The 12,549-nt window shown below is 48.5% G+C and overlaps 1 pseudogene; it reads left to right on the forward strand.

Moving 5' to 3' along the window:
- Nucleotides 1-12,549, forward strand: part of LOC138249555 (pyruvate dehydrogenase E1 component subunit alpha, somatic form, mitochondrial-like) — a 176,299-nt pseudogene that overhangs the window by 149,173 nt on the left and 14,577 nt on the right.

Below are 12,549 nucleotides of genomic sequence, written 5' to 3' on the forward strand. Positions count from 1 at the left end.
AGAATGCCAAGTCTAACAATTTGTTTATGACACAGGGAGCTTGAAACCTTTTTGCTTTGCTATTTTGTTTAATTTTTACTTGGTTTATGGAACTTACCTAGTGAAAACAATTATTGAAATGAGTGCATCTCTGAAACAAGTGTACAGTGTTTACATGCACCTTTCTTTTCTTAGTTATCGTTCAGTGGAAGAAATTGAAGAAATGACGAGTAAAAATGACCCTATAACTCTTCTTAATGACAGAATAATAAACAGCAACCTAGTGAACATGGAGGAATTAAAGGTACCATGGTTCATTTATCAAATGTAATTTGTGCTTCTGAACAAACTTTTTTACAAATGTATTTTACAAAAGTGATGCACCTAACGTCTGAAAATTTGTGAGAAAAAAAAGACCTATTTAAAGTAAACAATCTTTGATAACCTGTTGCTATGAAAGCATTCAAGTTAGTAATAATGATAGTGAGTGATCTATGTCATCAATAAATAAGTATTAGATTTTTGTACGAAGACTCTCAAACCTTTATAGTATTGCTTTTAGCTCCATTCTTTCCCAGCACTTGGCAATAGCACCTTTAGGTCCTGACCTGAATGGCTTGCAGTGTACCCTTGCCCTGTTTTTTGTATTACTGTAATGTTGAGGTCATGTCCTTTTTAGGTCTTCCATACTATTGTGTAGGAAGTTGGCTCTGTATGTACTATTTCAAAGTAAGAAATAGCATGCACAGAGTCCAAGGGTTCCCCTTAGAGGTACGATAGTGGCAAAAAGAGATCATTCTAATGCTCTATTTTGTGGTAGTGTGGTCGAGCAGTAGGCTTATCAGAGGGTAGTGTTAAGCATTTGTTGTACACACACAGGCAATAAATGAGGAACACACACTCAAAGACAATTCCAGGCCAATAGGTTTTTGTATAGAACAATATATTTTCTTAGTTTATTTTAAGAACCACAGGTTCAATATTTACAAACAATACTTTAAATGAAAGGTATTTCACTTAAGAACTTTAGGACTTTGAATTAGCAAAATAGCATATACAGTTTTCAAACAAATGGCAAATAGCTATTAATAAAACTAGACAGTGCAATTTTCAACAGTTCCTGGGGGAGGTAAGTGTTTGTTAGTATTGCAGGTAAGTAAACCACCTACAGGGTTCAAAGTTGGGTCCAAGGTAGCCCACCGTTGGGGGGTTCAGGGCAACCCCAAAGTTAACACACCAGCAGCTCAGGGCCGGTCAGGTGCAGAGGTCAAAGTGGTGCCCAAAACGCATAGGCTTCAATGGAGAAGGGGGTGCCCCGGTTCCAGTCTGCCAGCAGGTAAGTACCCACGTCTTCAGAGGGCAGACCAGAGGGGTTTTGTAGGGCACCGGGGGGGACACAAGTCAGCACAAAAAGTACACCCTCAGCGGCACGAGGGCTGCCGGGTCCAGTGTGCAAACAGGGGTCAGGTTTGCAATGAGTTCAATGGGAGACCAAGGGGTCTCTTCAGCGATGCAGGCAGGCAAGGGGGGGGCTCCTCGGGGTAGCCACCACCTGGGCAAGGGAGAGGGCCACCTGGGGGTCACTCCTGCACTGGAGGTCGGATCCTTCAGGTCCTGGGGGCTGCGGGTGCAGTGTCTTTACCAGGCGTCGGGTCTTTGAAGCAGGCAGTCGCGGTCAGGGGGAGCCTCGGGATTCCCTCTGCAGGTGTCGCTGTGGGGGCTCAGGGGGGTCAACTCTGGCTACTCACGGTCTCGTAGTCACCGGGGAATCCTCCCTGTGGTGTTTGTTCTCCACAAGTCGAGCCGGGGGTGTCGGGTGCAGAGTGCAAAGTCTCACGCTTCCGGCGGGAAACGTGTGTTGTTTCAAAGTTGCTTCTTTGTTGTAAAGATGCTTCTTTCTTGGAGCAGAGCCACTGTCCTCGGGAGTTCTTGGTCCTTTTAGATGCAGGGTAGTCCTCTGAGGCTTCAGAGGTCGCTGGACCCTGGGGGACGCGTCGCTGTTGCAGTTTTTCTCAAAGTGGGGAGACAGGCCGGTAGGGCTGGGGCCAAAGCAGTTGGTGGCTCCGTCTTCTCTGCAGGGCTTCAGGTCAGCAGTCCTTCTTCATCTTCAGGTTGCAGGAATCTATCTTGCTGTGTTCTGGGAGCCCCTAAATACTCAATTTAGGGGGGTGTTTAGGTCTGGGGGGTTAGTAGCCAATGGCTACTAGCCCTGAGGGTGGCTACACCATCTTTTTGCCTCCTCCCTGAGGGGAGGGGGGCACATCCCTAATCCTATTGGGGGAATCCTCCATCTGCAAGATGGAGGATTTCTAAAAGTCAGAGTCACCTCAGCTCAGGACACCTTAGGGGGTGTCCTGACTGGCCAGTGACTCCTTGTTTTTCTCATTATCTCCTCCGGCCTTGCCGCCAAAAGTGGGGCCGTGGCCAGAAGGGGCGGGCAAATCCACTTTGAGGCTCACCGCCAGGTGTTACAGTTCCTGCAGGGAGAGGTGAGAAGCACCTCCACCCAGTACAGGCTTTGTTACTAGCCACAGAGTGACAAAGGCACTCTCCCCATGTGGCCAGCAACATGTCTGGTGTGTGGCAGGCTGCTAAAACTAGTCAGCCCACAATGGTAGTCGGTTAAGGTTTCAGGGGGCATCTCTATGGGGTGTATTTTACAATAAAATGTATACTGGCATCAGTGTGCATTTATTGTGCTGAGAAGTTTGATACCAAACTTCACAGTTTTCAGTGTAGCCATTATGGTGCTGTGGAGTTTGTGTATGACAGACTCCCAGACCATATACTCTTATGGCTACCCTGCACTTACAATGTCTAAGGTTTTGCTTAGGCACTGTAGGGGCATAGTGCTCATGCACTTATGCCCTCACCTATGGTATAGTGCACCCTGCCTTAGGGCTGTAAGGCCTGCTAGAGGGGTGACTTATCTATACCTATAGGCAGTGTGAGGTTGGCATGGCACCCTAAGGGGAGTGCCATGTCGACTTAGTCATTTTATCCCCACCAGCACACACAAGCTGGCAAGCAGTGTGTCTGTGCTGAGTGAGGGGTCCCTAGGGTGGCATAAGACATGCTGCAGCCCTTAGAGACCTTCCCTGGCAACAGGGCCCTTGGTACCAGGGGTACCAGTTACAAGGAACTTACCTGGATGCCAGGGTGTGCCAATTGTGGAAACAAAAGTACAGGTTAGGGAAAGAACACTGGTGCTGGGGCCTGGTTAGCAGGCCTCAGCACACTTTCAAATCAAAACTTGGTATCAGCAAAGGCAAAAAGTCAGGGGGTAACCATGCCAAGGAGGCATTTCCTTACATACTGTAATTAAGAAGCAAAATATAATACGTTGAGATGCGCTCTTGGACAACCCCCCATTAGCTATTGCTTTGTTTACTGTATTATTCCCATTTTCGATCAGCCAATAGGACATCCAGTGATTGGAATGTTATTCATCATGAGTGATGCCATTTTGCCACTTTATATCTGAGACTGCTTCAAGAAAGGGAAAAAACACAGAAAGACAAAGGAGTCTATCTTAACCACTGGAAGAAATTATGCAAGAACTACAGTGCCAATAACCCAATTGGCCACACTGACCTTCTTCTATGATAACCGCCACATCAATGGTGCCTTATCATCACATTGATATGGCAAGAACATGTTTTGTAATGTTATTTCTAAAGCACGTGCACCAAAGCATCTCTACACTGTCTAGGATAGGAAAAACAAGGAATCAGTAGTACATTTAAAATCTTGAACACCCCAGGATTATTTATCGAAAACCAAGTCTTTAGTAATTTTCAAACAAGTACCAGATTTCCTTCAGACATATAGTTGGGGAGAGGGAATTCCTACTTATGGCAAACATAAGACCTTGGCAGGCTGATTGGAGGTGCCATCATGGGCTTTGCCACTTAAAGGTTGATGCTGTTTAAACTGCAAGGTGCCACCCAGCAGCAGCAAATCTCAAAGGGGGAAGCAGGGACAACAATGGGGTAAATAAATAATAATAAAAAAATGAAAAGTACCCTTTCCGGACGCTGCCACCGCGCTCCTCTTCTCTTCATGTGTCCCAGCATTCCCTGGGACACCAGCATAGTCTACCCAGCAATCCTGGTGCTGCAAAACCTAGTTCGAGAGCAGCGCCAGGATTGGTGTGCTGCTCAGACAATGCACTGGAGCCTGTGCAGTTTCTCCAACCTGGCTGTGTAACATAGCTGAGTTGGAGAAACCTAAGTGCGCATGTGTGCTTGGCCGGCCTGAGACTGCCGGCCAAACACACATATGCACACACTCCACTCCCCAACCCCTCTCCCCCCTCCTGTGACCCAGCCCGGCCCCTTCCCGCACATGCTGCTGACTAAGCCAGCAGCTGTAAAATAAAACAATAATAAAATATTTTATTTGACAGCTTCTGGCTCTTAGCCAGGGGGGTGACGCTCCTCCGCCATTGCGGAGGAGCCACCCCTGGTACCACCATCATGCTTGGGTGATAGAGTATTCCCTGGATTGCCAAGGGACAATACTGACTCAGCTTTGCAACAGGTGGGAAGGTGTAGTGGAATTGGCCTTATAAATGCCTTACACTTATCAGCTAAAAGTATGCAAGTGCAAGATGCAGCATAGCATACGTTCGTTGGCTTATGTTGCTGTTTGTCTCTCTTTCCAGGACAAGCAGGGCCGGACTGGAAACCCAAAGCAGCCCTGGCAAAGTTCGTCAGACCAGCCCCCATAGGGTGCATAGCAAGCCAGACCACTATAATGGGGCTTGGGGGTTCTCCCCACCCAAGAAAATGTGGGGAAAAAATGCCAAAACTGTGCATTCTACAACACATTTGTTATTATATATTCAATTGTATTAGTTTTCAAAGCATAGTAAATAATGACCTTAGAATGCACCACGATATGGCAATCTTTATTGGGGCTCTTCTATTATTCCCTCACCATCACCCTCTAAGAATGCCTCTCATCTCTCTGTAGCCCATCTCTCATGTGTATTTCCCTTTTTTTATAGCACCTCTCTTACCAGAATAGGGTGTTGGAGCACTTTACATCACACAGACATGCATACCGACACTGAATCATACGTGTATAAACCAGTCTATCGAAAATATTATATTGGCAAAAGGGACTACAAGGTGTAGGAGTCACATGTCATCCACACTGGTAGGCATAATTTAGGAGTTTTTAGTCTGGGGAAGCATAAATGCAGGATTCAGAACATAACCCAGCGGTTGGGGTTGATATTTTTAATAATGTATTTACCATAGAAACCCTTTTTAGCAAAATTAGAATAATCAAACATTGGGAAAACATAACTTTCTAACGTGTACGATGTAGCTCTTTGATGGCTGTTCATAGCTTTCTGTGCTAGATTATGGTTGTAATTTATGAAATGCACAGTATCAAAAGGATCTCTGTGACAAAATCAGTATCCCACTGAGCTATGCACATAATATATTCTTCTGGGATCTGCATACTACACGTTCTTTGCAGCACACATATTAACATTCCATGCTACCTTAGACAAGTCAAAACTGCCACTAGACAAAACTTGATCCCTCTCCAGCAAGTAGATTAATCACCAGAGTTTGGCACTTTTATAATTGCCTGAAAACTGTTGGATACACAGGGAACTCTGCAGTGCTTTTAAAACTGCTGCACTGCTACAAAATCGACCCCCTCCCAGTAACAAAAGCAGCCCTACCACCCTTCCAGCATCCGAGATATGCCCTTCGTTCAGTACAGCCAGTACACCTTTGACGACATGTCCCGATCTTCCTCTTTGCATCAGCTCTGCAACCGGCACAGAATGCTAATGGCTCCGACCCGCACATGCACTGGTTTTGCTGCCATTGGGAGTAATTGGAGGATCTCAAGTCAAATATTTGTGCATAGTTCCTGAGTTGAAGTGACTTCTAGTAGCTCATGAAGTCCATGTCGAATGCCATACTAGCAGGTCTTTCTACTGCTTGACTCTTCTGTTTTGTTTGTCTTTCCACTCATCTTGAAATCATTGCTGCGTCAACAGAAAGCCCTGCCTCATCCTCAATTTCCTTTGAAAACAATGACTATCGCTTAACAGTAGCCCACTAGTGGGAAGGCAAGAATAAATGCCTGGGCATGGTTATCACCATGGGAAATCACTGCACCAACTTCAGTTTAGACAGAGGAACATCACTAAATTACATCAGTACAGCAGAATACAAAAGGATGAAATCCAGCCAAGGTTCAAGTATATGCCTGGATGATGAAGAAACAGCTACACTGTCTTGGTAAATTTATGACAACACTTACATATAAAGACCAAACCTCAGAAGCAGAAAAGCATGTAATGGACTGCTCAATACCAGTGGAATGCTTACTCAGCTTACCTACTGAGCTTTAATTAATCACAGACCTATACATGGAAGACATACCACCAGCAGTGTAGAATCGCATTTTACAGGTCTTAGGTATGCTATGCCTAGTGGCCCCTGTGATACACAATGACAATCTCTGCACAGGCCTATCATTAAGTAAAGAGGCCTACAAATGTAATTCGCTACTGCTAGGAACGCATTATGTTGCAAGGCTTGCTCTCTGAACAGCCATCATGAAATATCATCGCCATTGCATGCTAGCTGAAGCAATCTCCCTTCTGGAAAGTACCAGTCTGAGTACATGATGTTCTCAAGTTCTGTCACAAGATGGACCATGTGATATTAGGCACGTAGGCCACCTTGTGTAAAATCCTTTTCTATGCTTTTTTGTTACTATATATGGTATGATAGGAAAAACTACCTTCAGCCATAATGGAGAAGTAGCCACACGTCAATCATACGTCAATGCCAAAGAGCCAATAAGACGTTGAATTATGTTTGTGGTTTAATACTATAAAAGATCGTGTATTACTTCCTTGTATTGGGCTGTTCGTGTACACTAGTACAGAGCATCCTCCATGTACATGTCTTTCTATTTCTATCTCTAATGAATTATTAAATGTTTATCTAGAAAGAGCTGGCTAACGGTCGTTTGTATCCTGAATGGGTGCTGAATAATTAGGCTTCTACAGCAGTAGACTACCACCTAAAGTTAATCTGAGGTCTTGGGAAAATGAAAGATGTCACTATGCAACTGCGCATTAACAAAAAATTTCAAGCCAGTCTCTCAATATCACTGACCACTAACATTTCACATCCAGAAAGCAGCTGAAGAAGAATTACAAAAACAACTATAAGCAGACATTATTTAAAGGGCACAAGAACCATTTCCATGGGTGTTTCCACAAGTGATAGCATCTAAGCATAACACAGAAGGACAAGTTTGATTATGTGTAGACACGAGAACACCCAACACTGCAATACAATGAGAGAAATACCCTGGACCTCACCTGGTAGACATGATCACACTCCTAAATGGGGTTCTCTTAATTTTACAACTTGATCTCAAGAAGGAAAATCATCAACTATAATTACATTAAGACTCAAGAAAAATCACAACATTCACCACACACATAGGCCTATTCCACTACAAACAGCTCAGTTTCAGAGTGTCAGCCGCAGCAAAGATCTTTTACTAGTCAATACAGCGAGTGATCAGTTCAGTGGTGAATGCTCTAAACTACAATGATGACATCCTAGTATTTAGGACAGCAATAGAGGAACATGACCGGGCGTTGGAACAAGTCTGTAGAGCACTTCAAAAAGCCAACCTCATAATATATCCAGTGAAGTGCAAGTTTCTCAAAACTCAGCTGAAATTTTATAGGCCCATCTTTGCCTGCCCACAGCATGAATCCTGATCCACACAAAATCAAGTCACTAAATGAGACACTGGCCACAGGGACATTCGTGTTGTCGGATCATTCCTAAGGATGGCATGCTACTGTGCTCAGTGAAAATCATTGTGAGCTACTGAAGACCACAAAACTCACACATTGTTACCAGACACCCCCACACCCAGCTTCACTGATGTAAGCTTAATGCCCATACAGCCAGATACTAAGGTAAGGACAAGCTATTTTGACTATGGGCACTATCACAAGACTGCCAAGTGAATGTGTGGTCTTTGGTGACGAATGAATGTGTGTGTGAATGAATGGGGTATATATGTATAGGTGACTGAGAACCTGTGTCATATGTACTTGTGGCACAAGACATACCTTTCACCATATGTGGCACCGTTATTGACATTAACACAGCTCCCATTCGCCCCCAGCTGACCCCTCCCCCCCTACCTCATATGGCGGCCGCTGCGCGACAGTGGTAGCGACCCTTGACCCAAGTGTAGGTCGCACCCCCTGCCGCTGCAGCCCCTCCAGCTCCTCCAGGTTCCTGAGTTCCTGAGACCCACCTCACAGTAAGTACCCCCCACCTCCCAGCCCCTCGCTCTGCCCCGCGCTACTCACCCTCTCTCCTGCTCCTGCTTCTTTTCTTCTTCTCTGTTCTTCCTCCTCGCTCCTCGTCTGTAATCTTCTGCTGTACTCTTCTTTTCCCCGTCTTCTCTCTTCTTCTCTTCTTCCTCATCTTCTTCTGTGGTCTTCTGCCTTCTGTTCTTCGTTTTCTGTATCTTCTTCTGTGTTCTTCTGGTCTTCAGTTCTTCTGGTCTTCGGTTCTTCTGTCTTCTGCCTTCGGCTCTTCTGCCTCCTCCGTCTTCTTCTCCCCGCGCCTGCCCTCCTGCTTCTGCCTCATCCCCCTCCCCCTTCTCTATCACCCCTATCTAACCCGTTCGCTATCTACCTCCCTTACTCCTCCTATCTACCTATCTCTCTATCCCACTATCTAACTCCCTCACTCTCCACCCCCTCCTATCTACCTATCTCTCTATCTATCGATTTCTCTATCTATCTATTTTCTCTATTTCTCTATCTCTCCCCCCCCTTCCCGCCACCCCCTCTATCACCTATCTTCCTATCCTCTCACCCACCTCTACAACCCCTCCACCCTTAAACCTCCCACCCCCAGCTCTTCTCACTCTACCTGTCCCCCCTCCCTCGCGCTTTCCCGCCGTGACCTCCTGCACACCCCCGCCCCCCAGCTCCCATTCGCCCCCAGCTGACCCCTCCCCCCCTCCTCCCTCTTATGCCGGCTGGCGCACCAGAGGCAAGCCCGTCTGCGCCCGTCCGCGCCTGGCCCGCGCCCAGCGCCACGACCCCTGGTCCCCAGCTCTCCCAAGCCCGCTGATCCGCTACGACCCCACCACCCTCCACGCCCTCAACCCAGGACGCTCCAACACCTGCTTCCAAGCTCACCCCAAACGCACCCATGGACCCTTCGCCTGCACCTCCTGCAAAAGCATCTTCCACCACGCAACTACCACGACCACAAGCCCACGCGCCATCAACCACCTCAAGTGCATCCTGGTCAACGCTCGTTCCGTCCACAAGCACGCCGTTGAACTCTGGGACCTCCTGGACTCCACAGCCCCGGACGTCGCCTTCATCACGGAGACCTGGATGAACGCCTCCTCTGCTCCAGACATCGCCACCGCCATCCCCGAAGGCTACAAGATCTCCAGAAAAGACTGCACCAACCAAGTAGGAGGAGCTATCGCCATCGTCTTCAAAGACTCCATCAGCGTCACCACCTCCACCGAAGACACCCCTCTCGCCGCTGAACACCTGCATTTTCAGATTCGCACCGACCCGAGGACCACCCTCAGAGGATCCCTCGTCTACCGTCCTCCTGGACCGCGCGCCCCATTCAGCGACGCCATCGCCGACTTCATCTCCCGGCACGCCCTCGCCTCACCGGACTACATCCTCCTAGGCGACCTCAACTTTCATCTGGAACAAAACAACGACCCCAACACCACCACCCTGCTCAACAACCTCGGCCTCAAACAACTGGTGAACACCACCACTCACATCGCCGGACACACGCTCGACCCTATCTTCTCCTCCAGCAAACACATCTTCTTCAGCCACACCTCCGCTCTACACTGGACCGACCACAGCTGTGTCCACTTCACATTCCGACGCGAGAACCGCCAATACCCCACTCAACCCATCCCTCATCGACAGTGGAACAAGATCCCCGAAGAGCAACTCTTCTCCGCACTCGCCGCCAACCAACCCACCCTCACCACCGACCCCAACGACGCAGCCCTCAGCCTCACAAACTGGATCTCCAACTGCGCAGACAACCTTGCTCCCCTCAAACGCACGCATCGACAGACCAACACCAAAAAACCTCTCTGGTTCTCTGACACCCTCAAAGAATCAAAGAAAACTTGTCGCGCTCTCGAGAAGGCCTGGCGCAAGGACCACACCGCTGACAACATGACCGCCCTCAAGAACGCTACCCGCGAACACCACCACCTGATCCGCGCTGCTAAAAGGAACTTTTTCACCGACAGACTGGACAAAAACAGCCACAACAGCAGAGAACTCTTCAGCATCGTCAAGGAGTTCTCCAACCCCAACGCCAACGCCAACGCCGTCACGCCCTCACAGGATTTGTGCGAATCCCTCGCCACCTTCTTCCACCGCAAGATCAGCGACCTCCACGACAGCTTCGGACACCAGACCCAACCAAACACCACCGAACCTGCACCCCCGACCATCACCCTCAACAACTGGACCCACATCAACACTGAAGAAACCAAATCCACCATGAACTCTATTCACTCCGGCGCCCCTCCGGACCCCTGCCCTCACTTCATCTTCAACAAAGCCGACGACATCATCGCCCCGCACCTCCAGGCCGTCATCAACTCTTCTTTTTCTTCTGCTACCTTCCCCGAATGCTGGAAACACGCCGAAGTCAACGCCCTACTAAAGAAACCTACGGCTGACCCGAGCGACCTGAAAAACTTCCGCCCCATCTCTCTCCTGCCTTTCCCAGCCAAGGTAATAGAGAAGACCGTCAACAAACAGCTGACCACCTTCCTGGAAAACAACAACCTGCTCGACCCTTCACAAACCGGATTCCGAACCAACCACAGCACGGAAACCGCCCTCATCTCAGTCAGAGACGACATCAGAACCCTGATGGACAACGGTGAAACAGTCGCCCTCATTCTCCTCGACCTTTCGGCTGCCTTCGACACCGTCTGTCACCGCACCCTAATCACCCGCCTCCGCTCCACCGGGATCCAAGGCCAGGCCCTGGACTGGATCGCCTCCTTCCTCTCAAACCGTTCCTAAAGAGTTTACCTCCCTCCGTTTCGCTCAGTACCCACCGAGATCATCTGCGGCGTACCTCAAGGCTCATCACTCAGCCCGACACTCTTCAATGTCTACATGAGCCCCCTCGCCAACATCGTACGCAAGCACGACATCATCATCACCTCCTACGCCGACGACACCCAACTTATACTCTCCCTCACCAAGGACCCCGCCAGCGCCAAGACCAACCTACAAGAGGGTATGAAGGACGTCGCAGATTGGATGAGGCTCAGCCGCCTAAAGCTGAACTCTGAAAAAACGGAAGTCCTCATCCTCGGCAACACCCCGTCTGCCTGGGACGACTCCTGGTGGCCCACGCCCCTCGGCACCGCACCGGCCCCCGCAGACCACGCCCGCAACCTCGGCTTCATCTTGGACCCTCTTCTCACCATGACCAAGCAAGTCAATGCCATGACCTCCGCCTGCTTCCTCACCCTCCGCATGCTCCGCAAGATCTTCCGCTGGATCCCCGCCGACACTAGAAAAACCGTGACCCACGCCCTCGTCACGAGCCACCTGGACAACGGCAACACCCTCTACGCTGGGACCACAGCCAAACTCCAAAATCACCTGCAACGCATTCAAAACACCTCGGCCCGCCTCATCCTCGACGTACCCCGCAACAGCCACATCTCCGCACACCTGAGACACCTGCATTGGCTCCCAGTCAGCAAAAGGATCACCTTTCAACTTCTCACCCACGCACACAAAGCCCTCCACAACAAGGGACCGGAATACCTCAACCGACGCCTCAGCTTCTACGTCCCCACCCGCCTCCTCCGTTCCTCTGGCCTCGCACTCGCTTCCGTCCCTCGCATCCGCCGCTCCACGGCGGGTGGGAGATCTTTCTCCTTCCTGGCGGCCAGGACCTGGAACTCCCTCCCCACCAGCCTCAGGACCACCCAGGACCACTCCGCTTTCCGGAGACTCCTAAAGACCTGGCTTTTCGAGCAGCAGTAACCCCCTCTTTCCCCTAGCGCCTTGAGACCCGCACGGGTGAGTAGCGCGCTTTATAAATGTTAATGATTTGATTTGATATACAACCATTATTTTTTTTAAGTGAGACATTTAAAGTGCAGACAAATGTTCTAGAAAAGTGTTCAAATTATGTAATTTTTGCCTGCACTTTAAATTTCTTCCATTTAAAAAAAAAAATTGTTGTATTATTCACTTATAAATATGGCACCATGTCTACCAGCCATTGGGAGCAAGATACTTGCTGTGTGTTAATGCAACATATTGAAATGGGAGAAGATGAAGAGTTAACTTTATGTTTATCTAAATTCCATGAAACTCATTATTTTAATTTTCTCCCATTTCACAGTTTTGAATTTACAAACAGCAAGCATCTTGCTCCCTGTGGCCTGAAGACACGGTGCTATAGTTATTTATTTCAAAACGTTTTATAGAGCATAACAAAAAAA

Source organism: Pleurodeles waltl, chromosome 8, assembly GCF_031143425.1.
Source record: "Pleurodeles waltl isolate 20211129_DDA chromosome 8, aPleWal1.hap1.20221129, whole genome shotgun sequence".
NCBI lineage: Eukaryota > Metazoa > Chordata > Amphibia > Caudata > Salamandridae > Pleurodeles > Pleurodeles waltl.